Source organism: Astyanax mexicanus, chromosome 2 (genome assembly GCF_023375975.1).
Source record: "Astyanax mexicanus isolate ESR-SI-001 chromosome 2, AstMex3_surface, whole genome shotgun sequence".
Classification (NCBI taxonomy): domain Eukaryota; kingdom Metazoa; phylum Chordata; class Actinopteri; order Characiformes; family Acestrorhamphidae; genus Astyanax; species Astyanax mexicanus.
The window spans coordinates 42,209,775-42,227,983 of NC_064409.1; positions in this window are offsets into that span (position 1 = coordinate 42,209,775).

Sequence of the window (18,209 nt, forward strand, 5' to 3'; positions counted from 1 at the left end):
TTTCGAAGTTTTTTTAGGTCAAAATTTTTTTGGTCCCAAAAATTTTCAAACTTTTGTTTGGCTCAAAATTTTTTTGGGTCAATATTTTTTCTAACTTTTTTTGGGTCAAAATCTTTTTTGTTCCCAAAATTTTTCGAACTTTTTATTTGGTCAAAATTTTTTCGAAGTTTTTTTTTGCTCAAAATTTTTCAAACTTTTTTTTGGGTCAAAATTTTTTCGAACTATTTTTTGGGACAAAATTTTTTTGGTCCCAAAATTTTTCGAACTTTTTTTGGGTAAAAATTTTTTTTGTCCCAAAATTTTTCGAACTTTTTCTTGGCTCAAAATGTTTTCGAAGTTTTTTTTGGGTTCAACATTTTTCGAACTTTTTTTTTGGCCAAAATTTTTTTGGTCCCAAAATTTTTAAAACTTTTTTTTGGGTCAAAATTTTTTTGGTCCCAAAATTTTTTGAACTTTTTTTTGGGTCAAAATTTTTTTGGTCCCAAAATTTTTCGAACTTTTTTTTGTGTCAAAATTTTTTTGGTCCCAAAATTTTTCGAACTTTTTTTGGGTCAAAATTTTTTTTTTCCCAAAATTTTTCGAACTTTTTTTGGGTCAAAATTTTTTTGGTCCAAAATTTTTCGAACTTTTTTTTGAGTCAAATTTTTTTTGGTCCCAAAATTTTTCGAACTTTTTTTGGGGTCAAAATTTTTTTGGTCCCAAAATTTTTCAAACTTTTTTTTAGCTCAAATATTTTTTTGGTAAATATTTTTTCGAACTTTTTTTGGGGTCAAAATTTTTTTGGTCCCAAAATTTTAAGAACTTTTTTTTGGGTCAAATTTTTTTTGGTCCCAAAATTTTTTGAAGTTTTTTTTGGGTCAAAATTTTTTTGGTCGCAAAATTTTTCAAACGTTTTTTTTGGCTCAAAATTATTTTGGGTCAAAATGTTTTCGAAGTTTTTTTGGGTCAAAATTTTTTTGGTCCCAAAAATTTTCAAACTTTTGTTTGGCTCAAAATTTTTTTGGGTCAATATTTTTTCTAACTTTTTTTGGGTCAAAATCTTTTTTGTTCCCAAAATTTTTCGAACTTTTTATTTGGTCAAAATTTTTTCGAAGTTTTTTTTTGCTCAAAATTTTTCAAACTTTTTTTTGGGTCAAAATTTTTTCGAACTATTTTTTGGGACAAAATTTTTTTGGTCCCAAAATTTTTCGAACTTTTTTTGGGTAAAAATTTTTTTTGTCCCAAAATTTTTCGAACTTTTTCTTGGCTCAAAATGTTTTCGAAGTTTTTTTTGGGTTCAACATTTTTCGAACTTTTTTTTGGGTCAAAATTTTTTTGGTCCCAAAATTTTTTGAACTTTTTTTTGGGTCAAAATTTTTTTGGTCCCAAAATTTTTTGAACTTTTTTTTTGGCCAAAATTTTTTCGAAGTTTTTTTTGGGTCAAAATTTTTTTGGTCCCATAATTTTTTCGAACTTTTTTTTGGCTCAAAATTTTTTTGGTCCTAAAATTTTTCGAACTTTTTTTTGGCTCAAAATTTTTTTGGTCCCAAAATTTTTCGATTTTTTTTTTGGGTCAAAATTTTTTTGGTCCTAAAATTTTTCGAACTTTTTTTTGGCTCAAAATTTTTTTGGTCCCAAAATTTTTTGAACTTTTTTTTTGGTCAAAATTTTATTGGTCCCAAAATTTTTAAAACTTTTTTTTGGGTCAAAATTTTTTTGAACTTTTTTTGGGTCAAAATATTTTTGGTCCCAAAAATTTTCGAAGTTTTTTTTTGGGTCAAATTTTTTTTCGTCCCAAAATCTTTCAAACTTTTTTTTGAGTCAAAATTTTTTTGGTCACAAAATTTGTCAAACTTTTTTTTGGGTCAAAATTTTTTTGGTCCCAAAATTTTTCTAACTTTTCTTTGGGTCAAAATTTTTTTGGTCCCAAAATTTTTCGAACTTTTTTTGGGTCAAAATATTTTTGGTCCCAAAATTTTTCGAACTTTTTTTTGAGTCAATTTTTTTTTGCTCCCAAAATTTTTCGAACTTTTTTTTGGGTCAAAATTTTTTTGGTCCAAAAATTTTTCAAACTTTTTTTGGTGTCAAAAATTTTTGGGTCCCAAAATTTTTCGAACTGTTTTTTGGGTCAAAATTTTTTTGGTCCCAAAGTTTTTCAAACTTTTTTTTGGGTCAAAATTTTTTTGGTCCCAAAATTTTTTGAACTTTTTTTTGGGTCAAAATTTTTTTGGTCCCAAAATTTTTTGAACTTTTTTTTTGGCCAAAATTTTTTCGAAGTTTTTTTTGGGTCAAAATTTTTTTGGTCCCATAATTTTTTCGAACTTTTTTTTGGCTCAAAATTTTTTTGGTCCTAAAATTTTTCGAACTTTTTTTTGGCTCAAAATTTTTTTGGTCCCAAAATTTTTCGATTTTTTTTTTGGGTCAAAATTTTTTTGGTCCTAAAATTTTTCGAACTTTTTTTTGGCTCAAAATGTTTTCGAAGTTTTTTTTGGGTTCAACATTTTTCGAACTTTTTTTTGGGTCAAAATTTTTTTGGTCCCAAAATTTTTTGAACTTTTTTTTGGGTCAAAATTTTTTTGGTCCCAAAATTTTTTGAACTTTTTTTTTGGCCAAAATTTTTTCGAAGTTTTTTTTGGGTCAAAATTTTTTTGGTCCCATAATTTTTTCGAACTTTTTTTTGGCTCAAAATTTTTTTGGTCCTAAAATTTTTCGAACTTTTTTTTGGCTCAAAATTTTTTTGGTCCCAAAATTTTTCGATTTTTTTTTTGGGTCAAAATTTTTTTGGTCCTAAAATTTTTCGAACTTTTTTTTGGCTCAAAATTTTTTTGGTCCCAAAATTTTTTGAACTTTTTTTTTGGTCAAAATTTTATTGGTCCCAAAATTTTTAAAACTTTTTTTTGGGTCAAAATTTTTTTGAACTTTTTTTGGGTCAAAATATTTTTGGTCCCAAAAATTTTCGAAGTTTTTTTTGGGTCAAATTTTTTTTCGTCCCAAAATCTTTCAAACTTTTTTTTGAGTCAAAATTTTTTTGGTCACAAAATTTGTCAAACTTTTTTTTGGGTCAAAATTTTTTTGGTCCCAAAATTTTTCGAACTTTTCTTTGGGTCAAAATTTTTTTGGTCCCAAAATTTTTCGAACTTTTTTTGGGTCAAAATATTTTTGGTCCCAAAATTTTTCGAACTTTTTTTTGAGTCAATTTTTTTTTGCTCCCAAAATTTTTCGAACTTTTTTTTGGGTCAAAATTTTTTTGGTCCAAAAATTTTTCAAACTTTTTTTGGTGTCAAAAATTTTTGGGTCCCAAAATTTTTCGAACTGTTTTTTGGGTCAAAATTTTTTTGGTCCCAAAGTTTTTCAAACTTTTTTTTGGGTCAAAATTTTTTTGGTCCCAAAATTTTTCGAACTTTTCTTTGGGTCAAAATTTTTTTGGTCCCAAAATTTTTCGAACTTTTTTTGGATCAAAATTGTTTTGGTCCCAAAATTTTTTGAAGTTTTTTTTGGCTCAAAATTTTTTTGGTCCCAAAATTTTTCAAACTTTTTTTTGGCTCAAAATTTTTTTGGTCCCAAAAATTTTCGAACTTTTTTTTGGCTCAAAATTTTTTTGGTCCCAAAGTTTTTCAACTTTTTTTTGGCTCAAAATTTTTTCGAAGTTTTTTTTTGGGTCAAAATTTTTTTGGTCCCAAAATTTTTCAAACTTTTTTTTGGCTCAAAATTTTTTTGGGTCAATATTTTTTCGAACTTTTTTTTGGGTCAAAATATTTTTTGGTCCCAACATTTTTCGAACTTTTTTTTGGGTCAAAATTTTTTTGGTCCCAAAATTTTTCGAACTTTTTTTTTGGTCAAAATTTTTTTGGTCCCAAAATTTTTCGAACTTTTTTTTTGGTCAAAAATTTTTTGGTCCCAAAATTTTTCGAACTTTTTTTTGGGTCAAAATTGTTTTGGTCCCAAATTTTTTCGAACTTTTTTTTGAGTCAAATTTTTTTTGGTCCCAAAAATTTTCGAACTTTTTTTTGGGTCAAAATTTTTTTGGTCCCAAAATTTTTCGAACTTTTTTTTTTGGTCCAAATTTTTTTGGTCCCAAAATTTTTCAAACTTTTTTTGTGTCAAAATTTTTTTGGTCCCAAAATTTTTCGAACTGTTTTTTGGGTCAAAATTTTTTTGGTCCCAAAGTTTTTCAAACTTTTTTTTGGCTCAAAATTTTTTTGGGTCAATATTTTTTCGAACTTTTTTTTGGGTCAAAATTTTTTTGGTCCCAAAATTTTTCGAACTTTTTTTTTGGTCAAAATTTTTTTGGTCCCAAATATTTTCGAACTTTTTTTTGGGTCAAAATTTTTTTGGTCCCAAAATTTTTCGAACTTTTCTTTGGGTCAAAATTTTTTTGGTCCTAAAATTTTTCGAACTTTTTTTGGGTCAAAATATTTTTGGTCCCAAAATTTTTCGAACTTTTTTTTGGCTCAAAATTTTTTTGGGTCAATATTTTTTCGAACTTTTTTTTGGGTCAAAATATTTTTTGGTCCCAACATTTTTCGAACTTTTTTTTGGGTCAAAATTTTTTTGGTCCCAAAATTTTTCGAACTTTTTTTTTGGTCAAAATTTTTTTGGTCCCAAAATTTTTCGAACTTTTTTTTTGGTCAAAAATTTTTTGGTCCCAAAATTTTTCGAACTTTTTTTTGGGTCAAAATTGTTTTGGTCCCAAATTTTTTCGAACTTTTTTTTGAGTCAAATTTTTTTTGGTCCCAAAAATTTTCGAACTTTTTTTTGGGTCAAAATTTTTTTGGTCCCAAAATTTTTCGAACTTTTTTTTTTGGTCCAAATTTTTTTGGTCCCAAAATTTTTCAAACTTTTTTTGTGTCAAAATTTTTTTGGTCCCAAAATTTTTCGAACTGTTTTTTGGGTCAAAATTTTTTTGGTCCCAAAGTTTTTCAAACTTTTTTTTGGCTCAAAATTTTTTTGGGTCAATATTTTTTCGAACTTTTTTTTGTGTCAAAATTTTTTTGGTCCCAAAATTTTTCGAACTTTTTTTTTGGTCAAAATTTTTTTGGTCCCAAATATTTTCGAACTTTTTTTTGGGTCAAAATTTTTTTGGTCCCAAAATTTTTCGAACTTTTCTTTGGGTCAAAATTTTTTTGGTCCTAAAATTTTTCGAACTTTTTTTGGGTCAAAATATTTTTGGTCCCAAAATTTTTCGAACTTTTTTTTGAGTCAATTTTTTTTGGTCCCAAAATTTTTCGAACTTTTTTTTGGGTCAAAATTTTTTTGGTCCCAAAATTTTTCAAACTTTTTTTTGTGTAAAAAATTTTTTGGTCCCAAAATTTTTCGAACTGTTTTTTGGGTCAAAATTTTTTTGGTCCCAAAGTTTTTCAAACTTTTTTTTGGGTCAAAATTTTTTTGGTCCCAAAATTTTTCGAACTTTTCTTTGGGTCAAAATTTTTTTGGTCCCAAAATTTTTCGAACTTTTTTTTGGCTCAAAATTTTTTTGGTCCCAAAATTTTTCAAACTTTTTTTTGGCTCAAAATTTTTTTGAACTTTTTTTTGCGTCAAAATTTTTTTGGTCCCAAAATTTTTCGAACTTTTTTTTGGCTCAAAATTTTTTTGGTCTCAAAATTTTTCAAACTTTTTTTTTGGTCAAAATTTTTTTGGTCCCAAAATTTTTCGAACTTTTTTTTGGGTCAAAATTTTTTTGGTCCCAAAGTTTTTCAAACTTTTTTTGGCTCAAAATTTTTTCGAAGATTTTTTTGGGTCAAAATTTTTTTGGTCCCAAAATTTTTCAAACTTTTTTTTGGCTCAAAATTTTTTTGGGTCAATATTTTTTCGAACTTTTTTTGGGTCAAAATTTTTTTGGTCCCAAAATTTTTCGAACTTTTTTTTGAGTCAAAATTTTTTTGGTCTCAAAATTTTTCGAACTTTTTTTTGGGTCAAAATTTTTTTGGTCTCAAAATTTTTTGAACTTTTTTTTTGGTCAAAATTTTTTTGGTCCCAAAATTTTTCGAACTTTTTTTTGGGTCAAAATTGTTTTGGTCCCAAATTTTTTCGAACTTTTTTTTGAGTCAAATTTTTTTTGGTCCCAAAAATTTTCGAACTTTTTTTTGGGTCAAAATTTTTTTGGTCCCAAAATTTTTCGAACTTTTTTTTTTGGTCCAAATTTTTTTGGTCCCAAAATTTTTCGAACTTTTTTTTTGGTCAAAATTTTTTTGGTCCCAAAATTTTTCGAACTTTTTTTTTGGTCAAAATTTTTTTGGTCCCAAATATTTTCGAACTTTTTTTTGGGTCAAAATTTTTTTGGTCCCAAAATTTTTCGAACTTTTCTTTGGGTCAAAATTTTTTTGGTCCCAAAATTTTTCGAACTTTTTTTGGGTCAAAATATTTTTGGTCCCAAAATTTTTCGAACTTTTTCTTGAGTCAATTTTTTTTTGGTCCCAAAATTTTTCGAACTTTTTTTTTGGTCAAAATTTTTTTGGTCCCAAAATTTTTCGAACTTTTTTTTGGGTCAAAATTTTTTTGGTCCCAAATATTTTCGAACTTTTTTTTGGGTCAAAATTTTTTTGGTCCCAAAATTTTTCGAACTTTTCTTTGGGTCAAAATTTTTTTGGTCCCAAAATTTTTCGAACTTTTTTTGGGTCAAAATATTTTTGGTCCCAAAATTTTTCGAACTTTTTTTTGAGTCAATTTTTTTTTGCTCCCAAAATTTTTCGAACTTTTTTTTGGGTCCAAATTTTTTTGGTCCCAAATATTTTCGAACTTTTTTTTGGGTCAAAATTTTTTTGGTCCCAAAATTTTTCGAACTTTTCTTTGGGTCAAAATTTTTTTGGTCCCAAAATTTTTCGAACTTTTTTTGGGTCAAAATATTTTTGGTCCCAAAATTTTTCGAACTTTTTCTTGAGTCAATTTTTTTTTGGTCCCAAAATTTTTCGAACTTTTTTTTTGGTCAAAATTTTTTTGGTCCCAAAATTTTTCGAACTTTTTTTTGGGTCAAAATTTTTTTGGTCCCAAATATTTTCGAACTTTTTTTTGGGTCAAAATTTTTTTGGTCCCAAAATTTTTCGAACTTTTCTTTGGGTCAAAATTTTTTTGGTCCCAAAATTTTTCGAACTTTCTTTGGGTCAAAATATTTTTGGTCCCAAAATTTTTCGAACTTTTTTTTGAGTCAATTTTTTTTTGCTCCCAAAATTTTTCGAACTTTTTTTTGGGTCAAAATTTTTTTGGTCCAAAAATTTTTCAAACTTTTTTTGGTGTCAAAAATTTTTGGGTCCCAAAATTTTTCGAACTGTTTTTTGGGTCAAAATTTTTTTGGTCCCAAAGTTTTTCAAACTTTTTTTTGGGTCAAAATTTTTTTGGTCCCAAAATTTTTCGAACTTTTCTTTGGGTCAAAATTTTTTTGGTCCCAAAATTTTTCGAACTTTTTTTGGATCAAAATTGTTTTGGTCCCAAAATTTTTTGAAGTTTTTTTTGGCTCAAAATTTTTTTGGTCCCAAAATTTTTCAAACTTTTTTTTGGCTCAAAATTTTTTTGGTCCCAAAAATTTTCGAACTTTTTTTTGGCTCAAAATTTTTTTGGTCCCAAAGTTTTTCAAACTTTTTTTTGGCTCAAAATTTTTTCGAATTTTTTTTTGGGTCAAAATTTTTTTGGTCCCAAAATTTTTCAAACTTTTTTTTGGCTCAAAATTTTTTTGGGTCAATATTTTTTCGAACTTTTTTTTGGGTCAAAATATTTTTTGGTCCCAACATTTTTCGAACTTTTTTTTGGGTCAAAATTTTTTTGGTCCCAAAATTTTTCGAACTTTTTTTTTGGTCAAAATTTTTTTGGTCCCAAAATTTTTCGAACTTTTTTTTTGGTCAAAAATTTTTTGGTCCCAAAATTTTTCGAACTTTTTTTTGGGTCAAAATTGTTTTGGTCCCAAATTTTTTCGAACTTTTTTTTGAGTCAAATTTTTTTTGGTCCCAAAAATTTTCGAACTTTTTTTTGGGTCAAAATTTTTTTGGTCCCAAAATTTTTCGAACTTTTTTTTTTGGTCCAAATTTTTTTGGTCCCAAAATTTTTCAAACTTTTTTTGTGTCAAAATTTTTTTGGTCCCAAAATTTTTCGAACTGTTTTTTGGGTCAAAATTTTTTTGGTCCCAAAGTTTTTCAAACTTTTTTTTGGCTCAAAATTTTTTTGGGTCAATATTTTTTCGAACTTTTTTTTGGGTCAAAATTTTTTTGGTCCCAAAATTTTTCGAACTTTTTTTTTGGTCAAAATTTTTTTGGTCCCAAATATTTTCGAACTTTTTTTTGGGTCAAAATTTTTTTGGTCCCAAAATTTTTCGAACTTTTCTTTGGGTCAAAATTTTTTTGGTCCTAAAATTTTTCGAACTTTTTTTGGGTCAAAATATTTTTGGTCCCAAAATTTTTCGAACTTTTTTTTGGGTCAAAATTTTTTTGGTCCCAAAATTTTTCAAACTTTTTTTTGTGTAAAAAATTTTTTGGTCCCAAAATTTTTCGAACTGTTTTTTGGGTCAAAATTTTTTTGGTCCCAAAGTTTTTCAAACTTTTTTTTGGGTCAAAATTTTTTTGGTCCCAAAATTTTTCGAACTTTTCTTTGGGTCAAAATTTTTTTGGTCCCAAAATTTTTCGAACTTTTTTTTGGCTCAAAATTTTTTTGGTCCCAAAATTTTTCAAACTTTTTTTTGGCTCAAAATTTTTTTGAACTTTTTTTTGCGTCAAAATTTTTTTGGTCCCAAAATTTTTCGAACTTTTTTTTGGCTCAAAATTTTTTTGGTCTCAAAATTTTTCAAACTTTTTTTTTGGTCAAAATTTTTTTGGTCCCAAAATTTTTCGAACTTTTTTTTGGGTCAAAATTTTTTTGGTCCCAAATTTTTTCGAACTTTTTTTGAGTCAAATTTTTTTTGGTCCCAACAATTTTCGAACTTTTTTTTGGGTCAAAATTTTTTTGGTCCCAAAATTTTTCGAACTTTTTTTTTTGGTCCAAATTTTTTTGGTCCCAAAATTTTTCAAACTTTTTTTTGTGTCAAAATTTTTTTGGTCCCAAAATTTTTCGAACTGTTTTTTGGGTCAAAATTTTTTTTGGTCCCAAAGTTTTTCAAACTTTTTTTTGGCTCAAAATTTTTTTGGGTCAATATTTTTTCGAACTTTTTTTTGGCTCAAAATTTTTTTGGTCCCAAAATTTTTCGAACTTTTTTTTGGCTCAAAATTTTTTTAGTCCCAAAATTTTTCAAACTTTTTTTTGGCTCAAAATTTTTTTGAACTTTTTTTTGGGTCAAAATTTTTTTGGTCCCAAAATTTTTCGAACTTTTTTTTGGCTCAAAATTTTTTTGGTCTCAAAATTTTTCAAACTTTTTTTTTGGTCAAAATTTTTTTGGTCCCAAAATTTTTCGAACTTTTTTTGAGTCAAATTTTTTTTGGTCCCAACAATTTTCGAACTTTTTTTTGGGTCAAAATTTTTTTGGTCCCAAAATTTTTCGAACTTTTTTTTTTGGTCCAAATTTTTTTGGTCCCAAAATTTTTCAAACTTTTTTTTGTGTCAAAATTTTTTTGGTCCCAAAATTTTTCGAACTGTTTTTTGGGTCAAAATTTTTTTGGTCCCAAAGTTTTTCAAACTTTTTTTTGGCTCAAAATTTTTTCGAAGTTTTTTTTTTGGGTCAAAATTTTTTTGGTCCCAAAATTTTTCGAACTTTTTTTTGGCTCAAAATTTTTTTGGTCCCAAAATTTTTCGAACTTTTTTTTTGGTCAAAATTTTTTTGGTCCCAAATATTTTCGAACTTTTTTTTGGGTCAAAATTATTTTGGTCCCAAAATTTTTCGAACTTTTTTTTTGGTCAAAATTTTTTTGGTCCCAAAATTTTTCGAACTTTTTTTGGCTCAAAATTGTTTTGGTCCCAAAATTTTTTGAAGTTTTTTTTGGCTCCAAATTTTTTTGGTCCCAAAATTTTTCGAACTTTTTTGTGGCTCAAATTTTTTTTGGTCCCAAAATTTTTCGAACTTTTTTTTTGGTCAAAATTTTTTTGGTCCCAAAAATTTTCGAACTTTTTTTTGGGTCAAAATTTTTTTGGTCCCAAAGTTTTTCAAACTTTTTTTTGGCTCAAAATTTTTTCGAAGTTTTTTTTGGGTCAAAATTTTTTTGGTCCCAAAATGTTTCAAACTTTTTTTTGGCTCAAAATTTTTTTGGGTCAATATTTTTTCGAACTTTTTTTTGGGTCAAAATATTTTTTGGTCCCAACATTTTTCGAACTTTTTTTTGGGTCAAAATTTTTTTGGTCCCAAAATTTTTCGAACTTTTTTTGGCTCAAAATTGTTTTGGTCCCAAAATTTTTCGAACTTTTTTTGGCTCAAAATTGTTTTGGTCCCAAAATTTTTTGAAGTTTTTTTTGTGTCAAAATTTTTTTGGTCCCAAAATTTTTCGAACTTTTTTTTGGTCAAAATTTTTTTGGTCCCAAAATTTTTCGAACTTTTTTTTTGGTCAAAATTTTTTTGGTCCCAAATATTTTCGAACTTTTTTTTAGGTCAAAATCTTTTTGGTCCCAAAATTTTTCGAACTTTTCTTTGGGTCAAAATTTTTTTGGTCCCAAAATTTTTCGAACTTTTTTTGGGTCAAAATATTTTTGGTCCCAAAATTTTTCGAACTTTTTCTTGAGTCAATTTTTTTTTGGTCCCAAAATTTTTCGAACTTTTTTTTTGGTCAAAATTTTTTTGGTCCCAAAATTTTTCGAACTTTTTTTTTGGTCAAAATTTTTTTGGTCCCAAATATTTTCGAACTTTTTTTTGGGTCAAAATTTTTTTGGTCCCAAAATTTTTCGAACTTTTCTTTGGGTCAAAATTTTTTTGGTCCCAAAATTTTTCGAACTTTTTTTGGGTCAAAATATTTTTGGTCCCAAAATTTTTCGAACTTTTTTTTGAGTCAATTTTTTTTTGGTCCCAAAATTTTTCGAACTTTTTTTGGCTCAAAATTGTTTTGGTCCCAAAATTTTTTGAAGTTTTTTTTGGCTCAAAATTTTTTTGGTCCCAAAATTTTTCAAACTTTTTTTTGGCTCAAAATTTTTTTGGTCCCAAAAATTTTCGAACTTTTTTTTGGGTCAAAATTTTTTTGGTCCCAAAGTTTTTCAAACTTTTTTTTGGCTCAAAATTTTTTCGAAGTTTTTTTTGGGTCAAAATTTTTTTGGTCCCAAAATTTTTCAAACTTTTTTTTGGCTCAAAATTTTTTTGGTCCAAAAATTTTTCAAACTTTTTTTGGTGTCAAAAATTTTTGGGTCCCAAAATTTTTCGAACTGTTTTTTGGGTCAAAATTTTTTTGGTCCCAAAGTTTTTCAAACTTTTTTTTGGGTCAAAATTTTTTTGGTCCCAAAATTTTTCGAACTTTTCTTTGGGTCAAAATTTTTTTGGTCCCAAAATTTTTCGAACTTTTTTTGGCTCAAAATTGTTTTGGTCCCAAAATTTTTTGAAGTTTTTTTTGGCTCAAAATTTTTTTGGTCCCAAAATTTTTCAAACTTTTTTTTGGCTCAAAATTTTTTTGGTCCCAAAAATTTTCGAACTTTTTTTTGGGTCAAAATTTTTTTGGTCCCAAAGTTTTTCAAACTTTTTTTTGGCTCAAAATTTTTTCGAAGTTTTTTTTGGGTCAAAATTTTTTTGGTCCCAAAATTTTTCAAACTTTTTTTTGGCTCAAAATTTTTTTGGGTCAATATTTTTTCGAACTTTTTTTTGGGTCAAAATATTTTTTGGTCCCAACATTTTTCGAACTTTTTTTTGGGTCAAAATTTTTTTGGTCCCAAAATTTTTCGAACTTTTTTTTTGGTCAAAATTTTTTTGGTCCCAAAATTTTTCGAACTTTTTTTGGCTCAAAATTGTTTTGGTCCCAAAATTTTTTGAAGTTTTTTTTGTGTCAAAATTTTTTTGGTCCCAAAATTTTTCGAACTTTTTTTTTTGGTCAAAATTTTTTTGGTCCCAAAATTTTTCGAACTTTTTTTTTGGTCAAAATTTTTTTGGTCCCAAATATTTTCGAACTTTTTTTTGGGTCAAAATTTTTTTGGTCCCAAAATTTTTCGAACTTTTCTTTGGGTCAAAATTTTTTTGGTCCCAAAATTTTTCGAACTTTTTTTGGGTCAAAATATTTTTGGTCCCAAAATTTTTCGAACTTTTTTTTGAGTCAATTTTTTTTTGGTCCCAAAATTTTTCGAACTTTTTTTTGGGTCAAAATTTTTTTGGTCCAAACATTTTTCAAACTTTTTTTGGTGTCAAAAATTTTTGGGTCCCAAAATTTTTCGAACTGTTTTTTGGGTCAAAATTTTTTTGGTCCCAAAGTTTTTCAAACTTTTTTTTGGGTCAAAATTTTTTTGGTCCCAAAATTTTTCGAACTTTTCTTTGGGTCAAAATTTTTTTGGTCCCAAAATTTTTCAAACTTTTTTTTGGCTCAAAATTTTTTTGGTCCCAAAATTTTTCAAACTTTTTTTTGGCTCAAAATTTTTTTGAACTTTTTTTTGTGTCAAAATTTTTTTTGGTCCCAAAATTTTTCGAACTTTTTTTTGAGTCAAAATTGTTTTGGTCCCAAATTTTTTCGAACTTTTTTTTGAGTCAAATTTTTTTTGGTCCCAAAAATTTTCGAACTTTTTTTTGGGTCAAAATTTTTTTGGTCCCAAAATTTTTCGAACTTTTTTTTTTGGTCCAAATTTTTTTGGTCCCAAAATTTTTCAAACTTTTTTTGTGTCAAAATTTTTTTGGTCCCAAAATTTTTCGAACTTTTTTTTTGGTCAAAATTTTTTGAACTTTTTTTTGGGTCAATATTTTTTTGGTCCCAAAATTTTTCGAACTTTTTTTTGGCTCAAAATTTTTTTGGTTCAAAATTTTTCGAACTTTTTTTTGGGTCAAAATTTTTTGAACTTTTTTTTGGGTCAATATTTTTTTGGTCCCAAAATTTTTCGAACTTTTTTTTGGCTCAAAATTTTTTTGGTTCAAAATTTTTCGAACTTTTTTTTGGGTCAAAATTTTTTTGGTCCCAAAATTTTTCGAACTTTTTTTTGGGTCAAAATTTTTTTGGTCCCAAAATTTTTCGAACGTTTTTTTGGGTCAAAATTTTTTGGGTCCCAAAATTTTTCGAACTTTTTTTTGTCAATTTTTTTTTGATCCCAAAATTTTTCTAACTTTTTTTTGGGTCAAAATTTTTTTGGTCCCAAAATTTTTCGAACTTTTTTTTGGGTCAAAATTTTTTTGGTCCCAAAATTTTTCGAACGTTTTTTTGGGTCAAAATTTTTTGGGTCCCAAAATTTTTCGAACTTTTTTTTGTCAATTTTTTTTTGATCCCAAAATTTTTCTAACTTTTTTTTGGGTCAAAATTTTTTTGGTCCCAAAATTTTTCAAACTTTTTTTGGGTCAAAATTTTTTTGGTCCCAAAATTTTTCGAACTTTTTTTTGGGTCAAAATTTTTTTGGTTCCAAAATTTTTCAAACTTTTTTTTGGTTCAAATTTTTTTTGGGTCAAAATTTTTTCGAACTTTTTTTTGGGTCCAAATTTTTTTGGACCCAAAATTTTTCAAACTTTTTTTGGGTCAAAATTTTTTCGAACTTTTTTTTGGGTCAAAATTTTTTTGGTCCCAAAATTTTTCGAACGTTTTTTTGGGTCAAAATTTTTTTGGTCCCAAAATTTTTCGAACTTTTTTTGGGTCAAAATTATTTCGAAGTTTTTTTTGGGTCAAAATTTTTTGGGGTCAAAATTTTTCCGAACTTTTTTTTGGGTCAAAATTTTTTTGGTCCCAAAATTTTTCTAACTTTTTTTTGGCTCAAAATTTTTGTGGTCCCAAAATTTTTCAAACTTTCTTTTGGCTCACAATCTTTTTGGTCCCAAAATTTTTTCGAACTTTTTTTTGGTCAACATTTTTTGGTCCCAAAATTTTTCGAACTTTTTTTTGGGTCAAAATTTTTTTGGTCCCAAAAATTTTTCAAACTTTTTTTTGGGTCAAAATTTTTTTGGGTCAAAATTTTTTCAAACTTTTTTTTGGGTCAAAATTTTTTTGGGTTCAATATTTTTCGAACTTTTTTTTGCGTCAAAATTTTTTTGGTCCCAAAATTTTTCGAACTTTTTCTTGGGTCAAAATTATTTCGAAGTTTTTTTTGGGTCAAAATTTTTTCGAACTTTTTTTTGGGTCAAAATTTTTTTGGTCCCAAAATTTTTCGAACTTTTTTTTGGGTCAAAATTTTTTTGGTCCCAAAATTTTTCGAACGTTTTTTTGGGTCAAAATTTTTTTGGTCCCAAAATTTTTCGAACTTTTTTTTGGGTCAAAATTTTTTCGAAGTTTTTTTTGTGTCAAAATTTTTTTGGTCCCAAAATTTTTCGAACTTTTTTTTTTGGTCAAAATTTTTTTGGTCCCAAAATTTTTCGAACTTTTTTTTTGGTCAAAATTTTTTTGGTCCCAAATATTTTCGAACTTTTTTTTGGGTCAAAATTTTTTTGGTCCCAAAATTTTTCGAACTTTTCTTTGGGTCAAAATTTTTTTGGTCCCAAAATTTTTCGAACTTTTTTTGGGTCAAAATATTTTTGGTCCCAAAATTTTTCGAACTTTTTTTTGAGTCAATTTTTTTTTGGTCCCAAAATTTTTCGAACTTTTTTTTGGGTCAAAATTTTTTTGGTCCAAACATTTTTCAAACTTTTTTTGGTGTCAAAAATTTTTTTGGTTCCAAAATTTTTCGAACTGTTTTTTGGGTCAAAATTTTTTTGGTCCCAAAGTTTTTCAAACTTTTTTTTGGGTCAAAATTTTTTTGGTCCCAAAATTTTTCGAACTTTTCTTTGGGTCAAAATTTTTTTGGTCCCAAAATTTTTCAAACTTTTTTTTGGCTCAAAATTTTTTTGGTCCCAAAATTTTTCAAACTTTTTTTTGGCTCAAAATTTTTTTGAACTTTTTTTTGTGTCAAAATTTTTTTTGGTCCCAAAATTTTTCGAACTTTTTTTTGAGTCAAAATTGTTTTGGTCCCAAATTTTTTCGAACTTTTTTTTGAGTCAAATTTTTTTTGGTCCCAAAAATTTTCGAACTTTTTTTTGGGTCAAAATTTTTTTGGTCCCAAAATTTTTCGAACTTTTTTTTTTGGTCCAAATTTTTTTGGTCCCAAAATTTTTCAAACTTTTTTTGTGTCAAAATTTTTTTGGTCCCAAAATTTTTCGAACTTTTTTTTTGGTCAAAATTTTTTGAACTTTTTTTTGGGTCAATATTTTTTTGGTCCCAAAATTTTTCGAACTTTTTTTTGGCTCAAAATTTTTTTGGTTCAAAATTTTTCGAACTTTTTTTTGGGTCAAAATTTTTTGAACTTTTTTTTGGGTCAATATTTTTTTGGTCCCAAAATTTTTCGAACTTTTTTTTGGCTCAAAATTTTTTTGGTTCAAAATTTTTCGAACTTTTTTTTGGGTCAAAATTTTTTTGGTCCCAAAATTTTTCGAACTTTTTTTTGGGTCAAAATTTTTTTGGTCCCAAAATTTTTCGAACGTTTTTTTGGGTCAAAATTTTTTTGGTCCCAAAATTTTTCGAACTTTTTTTTGTCAATTTTTTTTTGATCCCAAAATTTTTCTAACTTTTTTTTGGGTCAAAATTTTTTTGGTCCCAAAATTTTTCGAACTTTTTTTTGGGTCAAATTTTTTTTGGTCCCAAAATTTTTCGAACGTTTTTTTGGGTCAAAATTTTTTTGGTCCCAAAATTTTTCGAACTTTTTTTTGGGTCAAAATGTTTTCGAATTTTTTTTTGGGTCAAAATTTTTTTGGTCCCAAAATTTTTCAAACTTTTTTTGGGTCAAAATTTTTTTGGTCCCAAAATTTTTCGAACTTTTTTTTGGGTCAAAATTTTTTTGGTTCCAAAATTTTTCAAACTTTTTTTTGGTTCAAATTTTTTTTGGGTCAAAATTTTTTCGAACTTTTTTTTGGGTCCAAATTTTTTTGGACCCAAAATTTTTCAAACTTTTTTTGGGTCAAAATTTTTTCGAACTTTTTTTTGGGTCAAAATTTTTTTGGTCCCAAAATTTTTCGAACGTTTTTTTGGGTCAAAATTTTTTTGGTCCCAAAATTTTTCGAACTTTTTTTGGGTCAAAATTATTTCGAAGTTTTTTTTGGGTCAAAATTTTTTTGGGTCAAAACTTTTCCGAACTTTTTTTTGGGTCAAAATTTTTTTGGTCCCAAAATTTTTCGAACTTTCTTTTGGCTCACAATCTTTTTGGTCCCAAAATTTTTTCGAACTTTTTTTTGGTCAACATTTTTTGGTCCCAAAATTTTTCGAACTTTTTTTTTGGTCAAAATTTTTTGGTCCCAAAATTTTTCAAACTTTTTTTTGGCTCAAAATTTTTTGGGTCAAAATTTTTTCTAACTTTTTTTTGGGTCAAAATTTTTTTGGTCCCAAAATTTTTCGAACTTTTTTTTGGGTCAATTTTTTTTGGTCCCAAAATTTTTAAAACTTTTTTTTGGGTCAAAATTTTTTTGGGTCAAAATTTTTTTGGTCCCAAAATTTTTCGAACTTCTTTTTGGTCAAAATTTTTCAAACTTTTTTTTGGGTCAAAATTTTTTTGGTCCCAAAAATTTTTCAAACTTTTTTTTGGGTCAAAATTTTTTTGGGTCAAAATTTTTTCAAACTTTTTTTTGGGTCAAAATTTTTTTGGGTTCAATATTTTTCGAACTTTTTTTTGCGTCAAAATTTTTTTGGTCCCAAAATTTTTCGAACTTTTTCTTGGGTCAAAATTATTTCGAAGTTTTTTTTGGGTCAAAATTTTTTCGAACTTTTTTTTGGGTCAAAATTTTTTTGGTCCCAAAATTTTTCGAACTTTTTTTTGGGTCAAAATTTTTTTGGTCCCAAAATTTTTCGAATGTTTTTTTGGGTCAAAATTTTTTTGGTCCCAAAATTTTTCGAACTTTTTTTTGGGTCAAAATTTTTTCGAAGTTTTTTTTGGGTCAAAATTTTTTTAGTCCCAAAATTTTTTAAACTCTTTTTTGGTTTAAAATTTTTTTTGGGTCAAATGTTTTCGAACTTTTTTTTGGGTCAAAATTTTTTTGGTCCCAAAATTTTTCGAACTTTTTTTTGGCTCAAAATTTTTTTGGTCCCAAAATTTTTCGAACTTTTTTTTGGCTCAAAATTTTTTTGGTCCCAAAATTTTTTCAAACTTTTTTTTGGCTCAAAATTTTTTTGAAGTTTTTTTTTGGGTTCAATATTTTTCGAACTTTTTTTGGGTCAAAATTTTTTTGGTCCCAAAATTTTTCGAACTTCTTTTTGGGTCAAAATTTTTTCGAAGTTTCTTTTGGGTCAAAATTTTTTTGGTCCCAAAATTTTTCGAACTTCTTTTTGGGTCAAAATTTTTCAAACTTTTTTTTGGGTCAAATTTTTTTTGGTCCCAAAATTTTTCAAACTTTTTTTTGGGTCAAAATTTTTTTGGTCCCAAAATTTTTCGAACTTTTTTTTTTGGTCAAAATTTTTTTGGTCCCAAAATTTTTAAAACTTTTTTTTGGTTCAAATTTTTTTTGGGTCAAATGTTTTCAAACTTTTTTTTGGGTCAAAATTTTTTTGGTCCCAAAATTTTTCGAACTTTTTTTTGGCTCAAATTTTTTTTGGTCCCAAAATTTTTCGAACGTTTTTTTGGGTCAAAATTTTTTTGGTCCCAAAATTTTTCGAACTTTTTTTTGGGTCAAAATGTTTTCGAATTTTTTTTTGGGTCAAAATTTTTTTGGTCCCAAAATTTTTCAAACTTTTTTTGGGTCAAAATTTTTTTGGTCCCAAAATTTTTCGAACTTTTTTTTGGGTCAAAATTTTTTTGGTTCCAAAATTTTTCAAACTTTTTTTTGGTTCAAATTTTTTTTGGGTCAAAATTTTTTCGAACTTTTTTTTGGGTCCAAATTTTTTTGGACCCAAAATTTTTCAAACTTTTTTTGGGTCAAAATTTTTTCGAACTTTTTTTTGGGTCAAAATTTTTTTGGTCCCAAAATTTTTCGAACGTTTTTTTGGGTCAAAATTTTTTTGGTCCCAAAATTTTTCTAACTTTTTTTTGGCTCAAAATTTTTTTGGTCCCAAAATTTTTCGAACTTTCTTTTGGCTCACAATCTTTTTGGTCCCAAAATTTTTTCGAACTTTTTTTTGGTCAACATTTTTTGGTCCCAAAATTTTTCGAACTTTTTTTTGGGTCAAAATTTTTTTGGTCCCAAAATTTTTCAAACTTTTTTTTGGCTCAAAATTTTTTGGGTCAAAATTTTTTCTAACTTTTTTTTGGGTCAAAATTTTTTTGGTCCCAAAATTTTT